The 18924-nt window shown below is 43.9% G+C and overlaps 1 protein-coding gene and 1 pseudogene across 1 annotated transcript in view; one reads left to right on the top strand and one right to left on the bottom strand.

The window, feature by feature from the left end:
* Positions 1-18924, bottom strand: part of NRG1 (neuregulin 1) — a 438532-nt gene that overhangs the window by 327012 nt on the left and 92596 nt on the right. The window lies entirely within an intron of this gene.
* On the top strand, positions 8388-8649 carry LOC125437055 (annotated as a pseudogene).

Genomic DNA, 18924 nt, shown 5'->3' on the forward strand with positions numbered 1-18924 from the left:
AGACCAGACTAGCCTGGCCTTGTCAGAGCTTGAGAGCTAAGCAGGGTTATTACTTAGATGTGAGACCATCAAGAAGGACCAGGGTTGCTAGGCAGAGGAAGGAAATTTCTGTTCATCCCTTGTCTCGAAAACCTTACGGACGACTTGACAACACACTTTCCTTACTGCTCAGTGTACCTGTAATTTGGAATTAAGACAGTTAAAGATCATCTGAGGCCGTTCTCCCACCGACAGTCTCTTTACTTCAGCAGATGCTTTCTTTACTATAAGTACACACGTTGCAAGTCAGTCTTTAAATAGGAGCACACAGCCCTGTTACCAGACTTATTCTGATTGCATCTTGTTAATCTTCAGTTGACGGACTTGTGTATTTCAGCACCTGTCCCTTTATCTTTTAATCCCAGGTTCTTCTCCCATCCCCCACACATATTGGACATGTGTTTGTGCGAATGAGAGAATATTCATTGAATTTGCTTCATACATCAGATGAAAGAGAGTTTGTGACAACACAACATAAACAATTTATTAGTTTGGAAGGCCCCAGTCACTCCAACAGAAGGATATTACCAGAGGTGGGATCCAACCAGTTCTCACTGGTTCTCTAGAAGTGGTTACTAAGTTTTTCTGAATGCCAATAAGGGGTTACTAAAGCAACCTCCCTGCCCAATAGGGACTGGAGATGTGTGTGCGTGGCGGTGCCACTGTTGGAATCCCACCACCATCGGAACCTGTTATTAAAATTTTTGGATCCCACCACTGGATATTACTACACTATATTTACCATGCACAAGTCTTATTACCTATCAGAAAGCAAAAGTAATTTAGACAAATTTATGGGGAATATGAACTTCGATGGGGGAGGAGTTGTGGCTCAGCGGTACAGCATCTGCTTGGAATTCAAAAGGCTCCAGATTCAATCCCTGATGTCTCCAGCTAAAAGGGATCTGACGTAAAAAATCTCTACCCGAGACCCTGGAGAACTGCTCCCAGTCTTAATAGGCAACAACAACCTTGAAGGACCAATTCAGTGTAGGACAGCTTCATGCGTATGAATATTAACTACACACAGTGCATACCCACATAAAATGGCATACCCACATAAAAATTGTGCCCTCCTCCAAAACTGCACCCTCCCTCCAAAACTGCTTCCTTGGGGGAAGGGCAGAGGAAAACTATGCCCTCAACCTCTTGCCAACCTCTCCAGTGGGTGGGCAGTGAGTGGGTGGCAGGCAGTGACACCCACAGCAGCTGTGACAGCAAGAGGACGCCAGATGTGAGGCAGCTGGCTTTTCCCTCCTGCTTTTTCCCACCTCCTTTCTTCAGAGCCTCTCATGCCTGCCTGGCTGGAGTGTGTGTGATGTGTGTGTGTGGCAGCTCTGTGGGAGGAGGCATAGGTGGCAGTCTTCTGATGCCCCTGGTCAAGAAATGGGAGAAGAACTGCTCCTTCACACCCATGATGATAAAGGATGAAGCCACCCCAAGGAGCAGCAGCAGGGGTTTTGCAGGTCAGTGGTGGGCAGTGGGCAAGCAGTGAACGGTTGGGTGGCAGGTGGGTAGTGAGTTGGGGGGAAGGGGCACTCCCCCCATGCCCCTCACAAGGGGCACTTGGGGCATTGGCCCCTTCTCCCCCCCCCCCATGTACACCACTGACTGCACAAGTCAAACAATAGGGTGATTATTTTACTGCAAGCATTTGAATAGTGATGGTTGAAAACAGAGACCAATGCTTGATTCAATGGAACTTTGGTCTGATCCAGCAGGCTACACCAGTGTGGTGATGTGGTCAGAGTCTGGGAGACTCGAGGGCCCAGGAGACTTGAGTGTGAATCCGCACTCTTTCATGGATGCATACTAGGGGATCATGGGCCAGTAATATTCTCTCAGTCCGCCCTTCCTTGCTAGGTCATTGTGAAGAAAAAATGGAAGAGGGGAAAACGATGTAAGCCAGTTTGGGACTCCAATAGAGAGAAAGGTAGGTTAAAAAAGAAGCAAGCAAGCAAGTAAGTAAGTAAATAAATAAATATTCTTTAAAAGTTTCTTAGATTAGCAATTAGTCAGGTATCTTACACCCCCCCCCCCAAAAAAAAATCTCTTCTACCCTTTTTTCATCAACAAACATTCAATGTCTTGGGCACAAACTCAACACACATTTTAACAGGCCTTTTCAGGTGTTATGCCCGTATATTTCAGAAAGCTGGCACTTGTGCATAGATCCTCCCCAATTCGAGCTGTTCCACGTTGTCTGAACAGGGGCATGCACCTATGTGTGAACCAACTACAGCAGATCCCAAGGTCTGGTTTGTATATCCCAAATCAAAACGTGAACTTTGCCAAATTCAGACAGCTGCACATATTGGGAATCTATCGAGATACCGGCACGTGTGCGTGAATCATCTTAAAAGGGCTTATTTTTTTTTTCTCGTTTGCTCTTGATGAAAATTTAAAAGATGTCCACAATGAACCGAACTCTTTCTTTGGCAATGAAGGAACCTACGCAAGTAACATTAAACTGAGTGCTAATTATGTGTTAGTGGCTAGGGAACATGTTCTCCAAGAATCTATTATATCGAGGAAAGAGTCTGTCATTGGTTTCTCGGACTGTTCTTGAAAATGCAGTCTTTGACTCACAGATAGAAGATCTGTTGTGAGGCAGCGCAAGGAGGCAAGAGGGGTACATAGATGGTAAACATACTGTAGTAATTTCCTTGCAATAATTAATGACAGTAAAGAGGGAGCATCTGCAGCTCCAGATGTGAAAATCTAACAGATGGGCAGCTCTCTATTGTGCTGATAATTTTTTTAAAAAAGTGAGCTAACACTCTATTTAGGGAAGTCCAGCTCCTTCTCTTCGGCTGTTTACAGAGTTGGAAATATCACGATAAGCAAACCCATCCAGTGCAACGTTAAGAAAAAAAAGAAAGGATAAGTGGATAAATAATGGCCCAACTTTGTTACAAAACATAGCGCAACCTCCGTATTGTTAATGTAAACACAGATGACCTTTCAGTTTGCTCAACTTTTTGTCCCCAGCACAGGAAACCACAAATGATCTTTATCAGAACACAGAACTGTCCAGCCTGTTTCTTTCTATCAGGCTGAGGGGCAGATTATGGGCAGCATTTAGGAGCCTGACAGGATCCCTATCACTTCAAAACAGATGTTGAAAATACCATAGTGACAACGCTGAGATGAAACTGAGTGGGGTGGAGGGTCTCTATTGGCTGAGGCTTTGAATTTTGAGAACCAGGAAATCTCTGGCTTGAAGGCCCTGAACAGGACCCCAAGGCAGCCTCTGCTGCCTCAGACATGCCAACCCTATTTTCCCTGTTTGCAGTATGGGAGACAGTATGTGACAAGCTCAATATGTGACAAACTATTAAACAGCACCATATAAATGCAAGGGGACCCCACATTTTTCAATTCATGAAGAGAAAATATCACTGGCCAATGATGCTTGATTAGACAGAATGGTAATAGTTGAAATATTAAACTGGGATCTGGGAATCCTGGATTGAGATCCCCATTGCTATTTCTGTGTGACCTTGGACCGGCCTAACTCACCACACTGGGTTTTTGTGTGATAAAATGCATGAGTGAGGCACAATCATGTACACCACCCTTGGTGGAAGGAAGGGATACTACCAGTGGGAGAATTCAAATAATTTAACAACCGGTTCCGAGGGTGGGATTTAAATAATTGAACAATTGATTGTATGCAAGAGCCATTTTAACAACCGGTTCTGCTGAAGTGGTGTGAACTTGCTGAATCTCACCACTGGATACAACCTTAGACGGATTTGTCCTGAAATTATCGTGTCACGAGTCTTATATTGGACATTTACCAAACTGGCAATGGTTAAGTGCCATCATTTATCAGAAAATGATGCAAATGGGAATGAAAGTAGGTCATATGTCAAAGGTAAATGTCAACATTCACGAAGTGTCTGACATTTATTGTAACATAATAATAATTATCCTGCTGAAGATTTATGCCCACATTTACAGAACGCTGCTTAAGACAGAGATCTGAAGACTTGGGTGCCAGTTGCGCAAGAATAAGCAACGAGAAACGAGTTGAAGTAAGTGTCTTTGATTAGATACATGTGTAAACTTTGCAAGGATTAAATTGTTCTCTGCTGTTATCTGAGGCAAGTAAGAGTCCAGTTCTAGTCAGAACATTAAATACATGCACATCCTTCAGGGGAGACAAGATGAAAGGAGAGCCTTTTTTGCTGTATCTTATGCCCATGTTTATCTAAGAGAAAAACATTTCCTCGAGTCGTTTGATTGTTCTTTCAGCTCTACTTTCCCCCCATTATGTAACAAAAAATAAAAGCAAATGAAAAACACACCTGGTGACTGAAAATCTTGTAGCCTTCCAGATACAGAAAGCAGAGGGATCCTTTCCAACCAACATGGTATACAAATGTTCATGCAACGGCGTATTCTCACGGCAAGGACTACTGCTTAGATTTTCAAATTTATTTACATATTTACAATTTATTTATTTGGAAAATGTAGATGCCTCCTTTCTAGAGACCTACTCAATATGGATCCAAAAGTATGAAAAAGAGCAACAAAATCATAAAAGAAACCTATACAATTATTGGCTTTTGGAGAAAGCCAGTATGATATAGTTGTTATAGCGCTCAACTAGAATAACAGAGACACAGATTTGAACCCACATTCTGCCATGGAGGTTTGCTAGGTGACTGGATCAGTTACACACTCTCAGCCTAACCTACCTCACAGGATTGCTGTGAAGATAAAATGGAGGAGAGGAGAATTATATAATGTACTTTAAGTCCCCATTGTGGAGAAAGGTGGGGTATAAATGGAGTAAAATAAAAATAAATAAAACCAGCTATAAAAATCCCAGTCTGCTAGGGCCATAAAAACAACATCAAATAAATCACAGGGATATATACTCCACTTGCTTTCCTCTCTTACTATCAGATCCTCTGAAGATGCCAGCCACAGATGCAGGCGAAACGTCAGGAGAGAATGCTGCTAGAACACGGCCATACAGCCCGGAAACCACACAGCACCCCAACATCAAATAATATTCACAAACCTAAAATGGCATACATAAAACAACCCTAAGGCTGGAAGCAGCCCAGGAAAACAGCACATTAGAAAGATGGAACCTTTCAATAAAAAGCCTGGATAAAAAGAAATGTTATGGCCCGGTACTGCTTCAGGGATCCTCCAAGCTACCCACCATTTGCTAAGTGTTTCCTGTGGATGTTACTTCAGCTAGCATTGTGGCCTCCTGCTATTTCAGTATTTAAGCACACAAATAAACGTAGTTTTGCATGGTAATTATGTAAATGTGTCGTTTCCCCCCTTTTTTGTTTTTCCATGAGGTATCTTTGATGCTACAGACGCTCAATATGAAAGTTTTATAATAATAATTTAGGCCTTTATTGGCATTCCATATTACAATCAATTGTCCATAAAAAACAGATAAATACTTCAAACATATACACATAGTGATAGTCCCGTGTGTAACGTTTGCAGTTCAGACTCTTATCAATAGTCCAAACAGACTCGTCAGAGGTGCCATTCCTACATACTACTTTGCAGACCAGACAGAAGACTTATCGACAGAGCCTAGATATCATAATAACATACAATATTAAAAGTTTTACTATAAAACACAGGAATTGTTGAGGTGACATCAGGTAAAAGGTAAAGGAAAGGGGACAAGGAAATGGATGGATAGTTGGTCTGGCTCTGATAAGTTGCCACTGCATTCAATTATTATACCAACTGGCAACCAATAGTAGAACTACGACATTTTCCATCAATAGGAAAGTTGATCATTCTCGTATCGAGTCTCCATATTTTCAAAAACACCTCATGGAAAACAAAAAAAGGGGGAGGGGAAACAACATGTTCACATAATTGCCAGGCAAAGCTAAGTTTATTTATGTACTTTAAACACTGATAGCGGGGTATCCACAATGCCAGCTGGTGGCCACAATGCCAGCTGGGGAAACATCCATGGGGAACACTTAGCAAATGGCGGGTGGCATGGAGGATCCCTGAAGTGGCAGAAAATGGTGGAAAAAAGAACCAGGCTCACTGGAAAAACTTTAAAATCCTTTTCCTGGGGACACCATTAAGATGGCGGGGGGGGGGGGGGGGGAGATGCTCAACCCCAACGGCTAGATACACTTGGAATCTCTCTCTCTGTTATGTATGAGCATTCACATGAGGCTTATGTACTTGCATTCCCCAGAAATCCTCTCTCTATTTGTCCTGCAATCATGGTGGACATTTTTATTGTATGACCAAGGCTAGACAGCCAAAACAGATCACAGTAGGGCACCACAAAAGAGAAGGGTAGGGGCATGCCTGTATCTCAGAGTCTGCTTTTAACAGCCACAGCACTCCAATAAATTCACACCGTCCGTGAGCATTGGGTCATGGTTAAAATGTCTAACTTGTCGTCTCAGCCAAATCCCCATTCTAGCACAGAAGCTTGCTAGCTGACCTTGAGCCAGTCAGTTTTTCTCTTCCTACCTCACAGGGCTAGTGACAGACTAAAATGGAAGGGGAGAGAAAGATGATGTAAGCCATTCACACGCCAGAGAAAAAGAAGAGCATGCTGTCAAGCTGCCATTGACTCATGATGACCCGTCCAGGCAAAAGATGTTCAGAGGTGGTTTGCCACTGCCACCCTCTGCCTGGCAACATTGGTCTTCCTGGGTGGTCACTCATCCAAGAACTGATCATGGGCCAACCTGCTTAGTTCCCAGTCTCTGATGAGCCTGGACCAGGGGTCTGCCACCTGCGGCTCCCCAGATGTTCATGGACTACATTTCCCATCAGCCAAATTGGCCATGGTGGCAGGGGCTGATGGGAATTGTAGTCCATGAACATCTGGAGAGCCGCAGGTGGCAGACCCCTGGCCTGGACTAAGTTGGAGTATTTGGGTTGCTACTGGGGAGAAAAGCGGGGTATAAATATCCAAATTATGTATTTCTGGAATATGTCTCTGTCAGAAAAGCCTCTCCTTTTGAAAAGCTGCCTGCCGCTAATTGCTTAAAGTACAGAGTTTCTATACGGAAGAAAGAAGATGGCAAACCTATCACAGAGTTCTTGTGTTAAATAACAAGGCCTATTCCATTCAATGTAATGAGATGAACTTTTCATTCAAATGGTAGTAGTTTAATTTTCTTTTTGTGAGCATTTGGAATAACTGATTTTGCTTAGCACAATAATTTAACTAAAGAAAGTGAATCATTTTGCTTTTTCACTTACAGTTAAATAGATTTTGAGCATAACTCCATTAACAGATGGGATCAGAACTTGATAACCTTAGAGCCAGAGTTTCTTTCTGCTTCTTGCTTTGCTCCCCTCTCCATATTATTGAAAGGAAGGTAAGCATTTTTAAAAAGGGGATAAGGTAGTCCTACAAATCTTGCCTCCATGGCCCTTCCGCGCCATGGACCTCTAAACTACGCCCGGCAAGAATTCCTGCGTGGGGTGGAGGAGGCTGCTCGCGATTAAAGCATACTAAGCGTGTGGCGGCCCCCAGCAGAGCACCGCGCCCGCGGAGAGGCTGACTCCGCTTGAGCCGCTTCCCTTCCTCTCCCCCACTTACCTGCTTAATGCGGCTGTTACCGTGCAAGCCCTGCTGGCCTCCTAAGCCCCTGACCAGCTGCTTGCCTCTCGACCTCCAGGGGATTCGGAGGGACAGCGAAGACAGGGGACGCTTAGGAGGCCAGCAGGGCTAATGGCTAAAGGTAAGTGGGAGAGGGGAAATAGCGTGTTCCCGGCAGTGCTGTTTGCACCCGCCGCCCGGGGAAGAGCGGCTGTTCCCTCTCAAAAACAACACTTATAAAAGGGAGTTTGGCTTTGGGGTGACGCCTGATCTGCCGTTCCTGAGGGAGGGAAGGGGAGCCAGGTCGGTGCCGTTGCTGCGTTTCAGCAAGCCGCCCGCCTGTATCTTGAACGGGCGGCAGCCGGCCTGGGAGCGCATGCGTTTTTGCAGTTCCCCAGGCATACCCGCTAACCACGTAAGCTTGTGCTTATTAAGATTAAGTACATTATCAGATAATCTAATCTCAGTGGGTCGGATCCAACCAATCTTTCTGCTGGTGAAAACAAAAGAAAGGTCTCTTTGGCTATGCTGAGAATTGTAAGACTTGCACATACAAAAAGAAGTGTTACCTAGCTTATAGGTAACAGAAGGGAGGAAGATTGTGTAATGGTAAGTGAAAAAAGATGGCTGGATCCAACCCTATGTCTGTGACTCATACCTAATATTTATTTCAAGAATGGATTTTCTGCAAATTGTCACATTACATCGAAAAGTCAAGAAAGGGAGAGGATTCTAAGGCAATAGCATTTTACTCCCTGTTCAGAGGCTTTGGAATATGTCTCTCCAGTTTGACTTTGAACAGAGTAGCAGTTAAAGGAAGACAATTAAAGACCAGATCAAGTGATGATGAACTGAGGGAGTTCTATGGACTCCTATCTGCTATAGGAGACATCAAAATCGAATGCCCAGGAATGCTAAACTTGAACAGCAAAGCCAAATGGAAAACTTGGAACCTTATGAAAGGCATGTCAAAGGAAGATGCCATGAAGGCTTATATTTCTAAAGCAAACAAGGCAATATAGAAATATGGAAAGTAGAGTTCCTGAAATTATACTAACTCTTCCGTAGCTAACAAATAATTTGAAAGCAAGAGCATTACTGACTTGACAGCTGATGTAGAACTTTACTGTCAGTAATTCAACTCTACAAGTTGCATGCCGGCGATCTTTGTCCACGATAAATTTTATTTTACTACTGAAGAGAAAAGCCGAGGAAGAAGTAAGGGACATGAAAAGGTAGGATCTAATGGGGAAAAAACTCCACTACCTCTCTGCCGCACTTGATCATAAATTTGGACTGTTTATCATTAAAAGCTCACTGTTGGAAAATAAGGCACATGCGGCACATCACAGGGTGAAAGAGTTAGATAGAAAATAGCACATATCAAGTGCTAGATTTCTTGTTTTTTGGTTAAGCTTTAACACGAGGGGCCACTTATGACAGCTGGAAGCAACACAACGCACCGGACACCATCCAGGGTCATCTCAAAAAGGTTTCATTTGTTTGTTTTAGTATGCAGGTGGAGCTTGAACATGCTCTGTGCCAATAAAATGTGCCCAAAACCTGCTGCCACGCTACTGAGGGCTGTCTTGGTTAATGTGCAGATGGCTGAACGCGGTAGCTATTGAACTGACCTGTATGGTTTGACCGGTCTTAGCACGAGCTATTGGGCAGTTTCTCTACACTAATCTCTTTGAAGTGAGTAAGAACTAAACAGGAACATGCTTTTTTTTTTTTAATTGCCATTACATCCCTTCCATGCATTGCAATGGAACTTGGGCAGGAAAACTACCTCGTGGGTCTTGTCTGCTCTGTTTTCTTCCTTCTGGTTGCTAGAGCATTTCTCAGGGGGTCTCGTATTAGCAGGACAAGTGTCAAAGTGCAGACTTTGGGGTGCTAAATCAGCAGCTGCTTCGTTCTGCCAGGGCCACAAAGGTCAACTTTCACAACTGTCCTGAGACAAGGCTTGGAGAAAGAAAAATGCTTTTGACCCAGTCAGCCCTTTACTTGCTTAGGCTAACTGGGGAGGGGGGGGGGATGTTTAGGCCTTTGATAACTGTGATTTTGGTACATGCTTAACAGACTGTTTCACATTGTTGTGTTCTAAAAAAATTGTTTCATCAGATAAGTCAGCTTCAGTAGAGAGCTGAATACTAAACTATGAACATTTGTAGGAGGATAAACACAGTTGATGAGGGTAGTGCAAACTCGCTTTCTTCTCTTGCATAACCAGTATGGTGCGTTGATCTCACAAGAAAGCGACAGGTTGAACCCTATTATCTACTAACTTGTGCTGCCACACTATGACTTCTACCAAGACATCCAAAGTCGATACATCGCATCAATATTAAATACCCAGGCAGAACAGAACATCTCTACGTCTCGCTGCTTCTTGATGATAGACTCAATAAAATTACATGCAAAATAGCAAGATTTGGTGAGATTGCTTGTTTGATAAGGCACAAACATGGGCTGGGTACAACAAACAATTTTGCTATTCTGTTTATTTTTAGTGTGAATCTAAATTAACCACCAGTTCGTGATAATTAATCTTGTTCGACTGATTTGCTACTTTGTTTGCTGATGTTTGATTGTAAGAAAAAATGATAGTGATACTAACAGGATAGGGTGATTTGTAAAGGCAAATCATTCGATTTCAAGAAGTCCAATTCCCAGCTTAGGCTGCAGACTAGAAAGCCCATGGGACGAGTACACCAGGTGCTTCTAATTATACAGATGCAAACAGTGGCATAGTGGTTAAGAGCAGGTGTACTCTAATCTGTAGGAACCGGGTTTGATTCCCCACTCTGCAGCCTGAGCTGTGGGAGGCTTATCTAGGGGAATTCAGATTAGCCTGTACAATCCAACACAGGCCAGCTGGATGACCTTGGGCTAGTCACAGTTCTTCTGAGCTCTCTCAGCCCTACCTACCTCACAGGGTGTTTGTTGTAGAGGCGAAAGGTTTGTATGGCCTTGGAGGTCTCCTGCAGGAAGGGAGGTCCTCTGACTCCCAACTCTTCTTCTTCCTCTTCCTCTCCTTCTCCTCCTCCTCCTCCTCCTCCAAGTAGGAGGAGTGGAAAAGGAGGACACATCTATTTACTGGCTGGTTGGCCACTCTGTGATGTCAGCTTCTGCGGCTTCAAAACTGGCACAAGTGGGCATCTGAGGAAGCTCCACAGAAGCTTATGCTTAGAGCAATTGGCCATGCTGGTAGGGGCTGATGGGAATTGTAGTTCCTGAACATCTGGAGAGCCGCAGGTTCCCTACCCCTGGCTTAGAGGGAAGGAAAGTCCTTTATCTTCAACAGAGGTTTAGCAGGATCTTATTGGAAAGAGGATGTTATTGACCTTCATGCCATTTAAACAGGGGCGGAATGAGGGTGAACTGCGCCCAGGGCTTGCGTGCGCCCTGCTTCCCTGCCACGCCCCCACCCGCCCCTGCCCCAGTATGCCCCCGGCAGCCAAGAGCGACCCTGCCATTGCCCTTGTCCACGCCCCATGAAGTGCAGGTGGTGGATAGCACCCCGTCCCAGGCCTTCGCTACTGCACATAAAGCTTCAGCTGCTCATTTCCAAACATTAAAATTCTATAAAAGGGACAGGGCATTTTTCTCCTGGACTGTTGGCAGCCCTAAAGCTATATGCTTATATTTGGCAGGCCCTATTTATCATTTTGAGAGCTGTGACAAGGGGCAATGTTGGTGGTAGAAAGTGCTGTCAAATTGCAGTTAACTTACGACAAGCCCATGGGGTTTTCCAGGAAAAAGTCAAAGAGAGACATTTTGCCATTGCCCTTCTCTGCATTGCAAGCTGGAATTCCTTGGTAGCCTCCCATCCAAACACTAACCAGAACTGACTCTGCTGGGTTGTGAGATGTGATAGGGTCAGTCAAGTTTGGGCCATTCAGGTAAAAATGTGGCAATATTACATCATGTCAAAGGGTGCTCCCATAGTTATCAGTTCCTTCAATGTGCTCATCTACAAACTAGGAACAAGAAGACATCTTTTTGGGCTAGAACAGCAATGTCCAGTGGGGCACAAAAAATGTTAGTTTGGGGGGGATTTTTTTTCTGACATCTCTTCATGTCTTACAAATAAAAACTGCATAAAATCATAAATTATCATTATGTAAAATAAAACAAGGCATAAAAACAGCATAAAGGTATCCATGAAACAGACTAAAAGCAGACCACAAAATAGCTAAAAAGATATGAAAAAGGTTCAACCTTAGGTTTCTATTTCCAAACTGGGATTCCTCTGCACGTCTGCCTGCAGACATGCTAATTAGCAAATGAAACGAGTTCAAGAGTTCTTCAAAATGGCTTGTGGTAATTCCACCTCCTGCCATCAAGGAAGTTTGGCTGAAATCCCAGATGCGGAATGAGCAGTTCCATGGAACTTAGTGGAAATGACTTCAGTGGAAATGGCTTCAAAAGCAATGAGAGATGTCAGAATGATTTTCTTAGAAAAATGTGCAACACTGTTAGCCTAGATGCTTTTTTAGGGGTGTCACTTCATCGTACATTACATTTCTGGAAAGTGAGAAAGAATGCTTCTAAGATGGAAGATAAGGCAGGGAGCTGATTAAAGCAACTTTGGCAAGCAACACCATAGTGAACACAAAGAGTATGTAAAGTGATCTATATGTTGTTTGTTTAGCTAAGAAGAGAACCCATGCCAGGCAAGTCAAACTTTACAGAATACTTAAGAAATTATTGCCTTAAATAGCTGTTTTCTGATTTCTCATTGACAAAATGCCCATTGGATTTATCGCTTTAAAGGAAAGGAAATATTTTACAATTTCACTTTCCCTGGTAAAGGTTGCAGTTGAAACCTTCTGCTCTGCTGAGAACTGTCTGGAAGGACACGAAATCATTTATACGTATTTTTTAGCCGCAATATTACTCAACTTAATACATATAAATATCCAATAACTACATAAAATATGTAACAAATAAATCATTGTGCATTGGCCAAGGAGTACAAAAAGAAAATTTAGCAATAGTTGGTCAAGACTTTCCTCTCTTACATTTTGGAGACTCATCAGATTAAAGAAAACCTTCAACCTGCCAAGGAGATATGGCTATGAGAGGGCACCAAAAAGGGTTAAGCATTCATTAGTGGTGGGGCAAATACCATCTCATGGAAGTGCATGGGGTGGGAGGAGATTGCTAGCCACAGGCACAGGAGCAATACCAATATAAAAAGTTGACTGCTTTAGTTCAAATAGGATCACCAGGAGCTTTTGGGAGCATGGGAAGGAGGAGCAGCGCACGATAGGGTCTTCACATGGAAGTGACCTCACTGCATTGAGCAATGTTCGACAACTCTCTATGGAAAAGATCAGTGGTGGGATTCAGCCGGGTTCTGACCCGGTTTAGGCCGAACAGGTTCAAAAACCCTAGAGACATAGTGCCTTGGAGCCCAGGGCGAGGAGGAGAGCCAAGCCAGGAAGCGTTGTGGTGGTGGTGGACCAGAGGGCTGCTGCCTCCTGCCTCAGCCTCCATCAGCAGTGGCGGAGGTTGAGCCAGGGGGGCATGCCCATGTGACATTTTGCTCCAGGCGCCATTCCCCCCCCCCCCACCTTCTAATATAGAAACACTGGCTGCTAGTAACAGACTAGATCATTCTTGAGTTCATGGAATATTTGATGCTATTTAGCCACCATCAAATAACAGGTGGCCAAGTGGCAACCTAATCCAAGTATTTGGGAAAACAAAGGATAACATAATTGCACTTGAGAGCCAGTGTGATGTAGTGGTTAAGAGCAGGTGCACTCTAATCTGGAGAACCAGGTTTGATTCCTCGCTCTGCCACTTGAGCTGTGGAGCTTGTGCACTCCAACACATGCCAGCTTGGGCTAGTCACCGTTCTTTGGAACTCTCTCAGTCCCATACACCCCATAGGGTGTTTGTTGTGGGGGGTGGGAAGGGAAATGAGATTGTAAGCCCTTTTGAGTCTCCTTTCAGGAGAGAAAGGCAGGATATAAATCCAAACTCTTCTTCTTTATGGGAAGGTTTGGGTGTGCTTAAATGTACTAATATCAGTGGCCTCAGAGGTACCTGAGTGTAGAACTGTGATATTTATATACATGGTTAGTAATAGTACTTTAGTTGCATGTAGTATTCATTGAGTTCAGGATCAGTTGCTTTTTCCATTATACAGAATTTAATGGGCATTTTGCTTTCTAACTAGCTGGGGCTGGTATATGAGTCTTTGTGCAATCAACCCCCCCCCCCCCAATCCATTCTACTTCTTTGGAACAAGCTATAGTTAGAAAGAGCAGCATTTTTTACCCCATTCTAGCAGAACAGGCACTTAATCTGCTATGCGGATGACTGCCCTCTGCAATTAAAAGACAAAATAAAAACAGCCTTAGGAATGATATTCTTGTGGGCCCAAATGCCAATAAAGAGGCTACTGTGAGCGTTTGCAGCACTAAGAGTACCATGTTATTGATATTCAATGCACAAAATATTAATAAGATGCTGCGATACCCCCACACAACTTGCTGTGATGTTTATACAAATTGTAAGGCTAGGTGTGAAACTATCTTCAAGGAAAGAAACTACTTCACAGCCCAGTAGTAGCATTTTGCAACACCAAAAAGTTTCAGACTAGAAGCCTACTGTCACAGAATTATATTTATTTTTTAAAATATACCATCCTCAACCATCAGTTTCCTGGACAATCAACCGAAATATAAAAAAATCTAAAATCTATATATATAAAAAGCAAACCATGTATTTGTTAGTGATGGTATAACTCAGTAACTGCTGGGCCGATTCCTCTGAAAATTCCCAGCCACTGTAGTCAGCCTGGCAAGAGTGTTTGAGATGTTCACATACCTGAAATTTCACACCCTGGCCCAGCTAAAATGCGCTTTTCCTGGCTCCATGGTGAAGGAACATGTATAGCCTGTGTGTAACTTTGTCACCCTTAGAATGTTCATGCAGCTTAGAATGTTGCTCAGATGGCCAGACATGAGCGGTGAAAACAGTACATAGGCATTAACTTTCAGGTGGAAGTGAAACACATACACATACATACACAAGGGGAGAGGAGGGAGGGGTGGCATGCAAGGGAGAAGTGAGGGAGGAGAGAGTGAGGGTGGCATGCAAGGAGGGGGGGGAGGGAGGGGCCCAGCATCTGGATGAAGCCACCCACCCTAGGAGAGGGAGGAGGTTAAAGCGTCTGTTCCTTTCCCATTTCACCACAATAACCCACAGCAACGCGTGGCTGGGTACCGCTAGTAGCTAATAAAACAGTATAAAAGAAAGTAACAAATAAATCAGTGTTATGCTTTTAATATCCAGCAGCCACAAAATCTATTTTTTTTCCCGAGGGCAAGAAGAGGAGAAGAGAACCGACTGCCCCACCCCACTCCAGGATTACAAACACTGCAAACACTGTATGAGAGATTTGCCTTCAAGAGTTTGAGTTGATGGGCTGAGTTAAGAGACCTGAAAAGAGCAGTTTGAGCCTCGGATTGGGAGAATTCAGACTAAGTGCTTTTGAGTGCTGTTAATTGTTCTACCGGTAATTGTTCCTGTTGTTAGCTGTAAATAACTTGTTTAAACCATGAAGGCATCCTCTCATCCATTGCGACAGACACGAGAAGTCAACAAAGCAAGCCAAGTGGATGGATAAATAAAGGAATTTCGCTTGGCATCTGAAGCTAAGAAGTTCAATTGCCATCTAAGTAATTACCAGAATATACATGTTACTAGTATCGGCCTAGAATGAAGCATGTTTCAAATGTGGCCAGAGAAGATACTTCAGAAATCAAATAAAAAAGCAAATAATTCTTTTGATTTCTTTCTTTCTTTCCTTTTTTTTTAAAAAAATCTGTTTGCTGACATTGTAATCCTTATGAAAAGGAAACAAGTTGATTGCTGGGATGAGCTCATGGTCTGAAAAGTAAGGTATAGCATATTTATTTTCTTGAAATGCCTTTAAAACATTTTGGGAGCCCATCCAATACCACTGTAACAAGCTTGACCTTCTGGGCTGCCATAATACTTCTCCCCCTCAGTAGAAATGAGACATGTTTCAGATCTTGTCGGAGAAGACACTTGAGCAATCAAGCTATGGATTCTGGGCCAATTCTTGCGCTGGGTTAAATCAACAGAGATTCAGTTTAAGTCGTTTCACCTTTGAAGTCAACAAAAGTGTGTTGATTCACACCAGCTGAAGATCCAAGTCCAACGTTCAATGTCTTTGTCTGCTTTGCAAAGCTAAATCCAGCAACAAACACCTGCAGACATGGAATTGTCCAGGTGGTAATCATTAATCTTCTCATAAGTGTGTCCTCCCCTCGCTTTGCAACATTGTTTTATTATGTTTTTAATCACATGTTGCCTCCGGCATTGCGGCTGCTGTCAAATTGAGTTCCTTTTAGCGCACTGAATTTGGCAGCTGTCGTATGTGGCAAGTTATCCATGTGGCAATCCCAGCCACGATGTGGTTGTCTTTTGTTTCTGTTGTTGGCCATGTGGTGGAGAAAATCTCATCTGTGTGCTGCTGAGAAACTCACTGTGTGCAGATGGCTTCCTTGTAGAATGATCTGAAGTAGGTTCCACATGGAAGTTATACTATGTAAACCCGTGCCCAAAGAGGCAGCCAATCTTTTCTTCAACAATTTACGAGCAAAGCAAAATATCTTGAGTGACCTGAGGATCTTGAGGAGCAGCAGTGGCGTCGTGGTTAAGAGCAAGTGCATTCTAATCTGGAGGAACCAGGTTTGATTCCCAGCTCTGCCGCCTGAGCTGTGGAGGCTTATCTGGGGAATTCAAATTAGCCTGTACACTCCCACACACGCCAGCTGGGTGACCTTGGGCTAGTCACAGCTTCTTGGAGCTCTCTCAGCCCCACCCACCTCACAGGGTGTTTGTTGTGAGGGGAAGGGCAAAGTGTAAGCCTTTGAGTCTCCTAGGGAGGAGGGGATAAATCAAACTCCTCCTCCTCCTCTCTCCTCCCTCCTCCTCCTCCTCCTCCTCCTCCTCTTCTTCTTCTTCTTCTTCTTCTTCTTCTTCTTCTTCTTCTTCTTCTTCTTCTTCTTCTTCTTCTTCTTCTTCTTCTTCTTCTTCTTCTTCTTCTTCTTCTTCTTCTTCTTCTTCTTCTTCTTCTTCTTCTTCCACCCAGTTTGTTTCCCAGTATTGCTCTGTCCTAGAAAAAAAGTAAAGGTAGTCCCTTATGCAAGCACCGGGCCATTGCTGACTCATGGGGTGATGCCACATCATAACATGATGTCTAAAGGGTGATCATCCCCAGTCAACTACACTTTACCCCCAGCAAGCTGAGTACTCATTTCCCAACCTCGAAAGCATGGAAGACTGAGTCAACCTTGAGTTCCTGAAACCAACTTGAATGTGAAATAAGAAGCTCAACAGAAATGAATCCAGAAGCACAGAGAAAAACCCCGGGACAGCTTTTCGTTGCTTGTATCACTTCCTTTTTTAAAGTGCCGCGCTCTCTACTTTTGCAGTCCCCTGGGTTCATTACGGTATGTCATGTTTTGGACAGGTTTTTTTCCCCATCTGAATTGTTTTCCAAACCAAACCCTGGTTTTGCACGAATTGTTTATTGAAGGTCTCGACTGTCTGACTGAATCACTTTTCATATTGTATAATCCAGCTTGAGTCTCACTGAGAAACATGGGCTATAAATGAAGTTAATAACAACGGCTACAAGAGCAACAACAATTGCTTAGAGCGCACTTTTTTGCAGTCTTTTCCTGGTTCTTCTTGGGGATGCACAAACTATTTCACAGTGTAAGGAATTCCATAGAAGCAGAAATAAAAGGCTTTTTTGGTGTAAAAGACCGTTTATTCAGACAATAGAAAGCTCCATTACGGCGTGGCAGGAATAAAGTCTCCATGAAGCACAGGTTATAACTCTGTCCATCCCATCCCCCCTCAGTTCCCCATGGGAGCGGAGTTCTCATCTCTCATGAGAGATAAGGTCTCCGCCAGAGTCTCTCCGCCCGCAGATGCTGGCCCATCGCCGGGTTATGGAATGCAGTCAAGGCCAGAAGCTGTCCAGCTCATCAACACTATTGAGTCCTTTACACTCTGCCTCCCTTAAAAAAGACTTCTCCCCAGGTTTGTGCGGAAGGTGCGATGGAAAGCAGAAATGAGAGCGTCAATATTTCGGAATAAACCCATTGATTACCAGGAATATCCCACCCAAGAGACTAAATATTGCAAAGCGTTTGCGATTAAAGCGAGAGTCCAGGATGAAGCGTCCAATTTAAATGTCTTGTGGCCATCAATTATAGTTGGTGGGGGGGTCTCTCCAGTAGTCGTGCCAGGCATCGAGCTTGGGGCCTCCTTGAGCAAACTGGAATGGAAGACAGGATGGATATTACTTAGAGAATTAGGCAAGTCCAATCGGGCGAGTGACATCATTAATCACTTTGAAAGTAATCTGAAAAGGTCCACGAATCTTTTGCCCAGTTTGCCGAAAACTTATACCACGCGTCTCTGAGATTTTTGGTAGACAAATACACCCAGAAGCCCTGCGTTAAAGGGAAATCCACGGCGGTGCTTATCCGCTTGAAGTTTTTTGGAGTCTTTAGCCTGCTGTAGGCGCGGTCTGGACCAATTTCCACCTCGGCCACAGATGAAATCCACTGTTGAAACTCGGAGGATTCAAGCGCTTCTGCAGAGTAGTTCGCGACAGCGGAGGAAGGATCGACCAGACACAATTTGAAGGGGTTTTGTACTGCTATAGACCGCATTATTATAGGCATTATTCTGCAAAGCGGAATTAACTTCGCACCAATTGTCTTGGTGGTAGTTGGTGCTGCTGCGTAAATACTGCTCCAGGGTTCTGTTAGTTCTCTCCTGACTCACCGTCACTTTGAGCGTGGTAGAGGCGGCAATTTAAGGCGGACTAACAAACCCAGAAAAAGCTTTCAGAACTTTGAAATGAATTGGAATTGTGATCGAGGACCATACCTGAGGCCGGAGTGTAGGCGATAAATATGCTGAATGAACGAATAGCTAACTTAGGAGGGATGGAAGCACATGGGATGAAAATGGGCTTGTTGTTTAGAAAATAAGTCCACCACCACCCACAAGACCGTGTTGCCTTGACTTTCTGGCAAATCAATGAGCAAATCCATGGAGATGACTTTGGGAGGCCACCGGGGAGGCTTCAACAGACCATGGGGTTTTCCTGGGCGGTTTTGGCTACAAACAGAGCAACCTTTAATATATATGTCTCAATGTCCTTGCGCCAGCGCCACCAAGTGGCCGGGCCAAATGCAGAGTTTTAGGAAGCCAAAATGTCCAGCCCGGCGGGCATCATG

The sequence above is a fragment of the Sphaerodactylus townsendi genome, linkage group LG07 (assembly GCF_021028975.2).
Source record: "Sphaerodactylus townsendi isolate TG3544 linkage group LG07, MPM_Stown_v2.3, whole genome shotgun sequence".
Taxonomy (NCBI): Eukaryota; Metazoa; Chordata; class Lepidosauria; order Squamata; family Sphaerodactylidae; genus Sphaerodactylus; species Sphaerodactylus townsendi.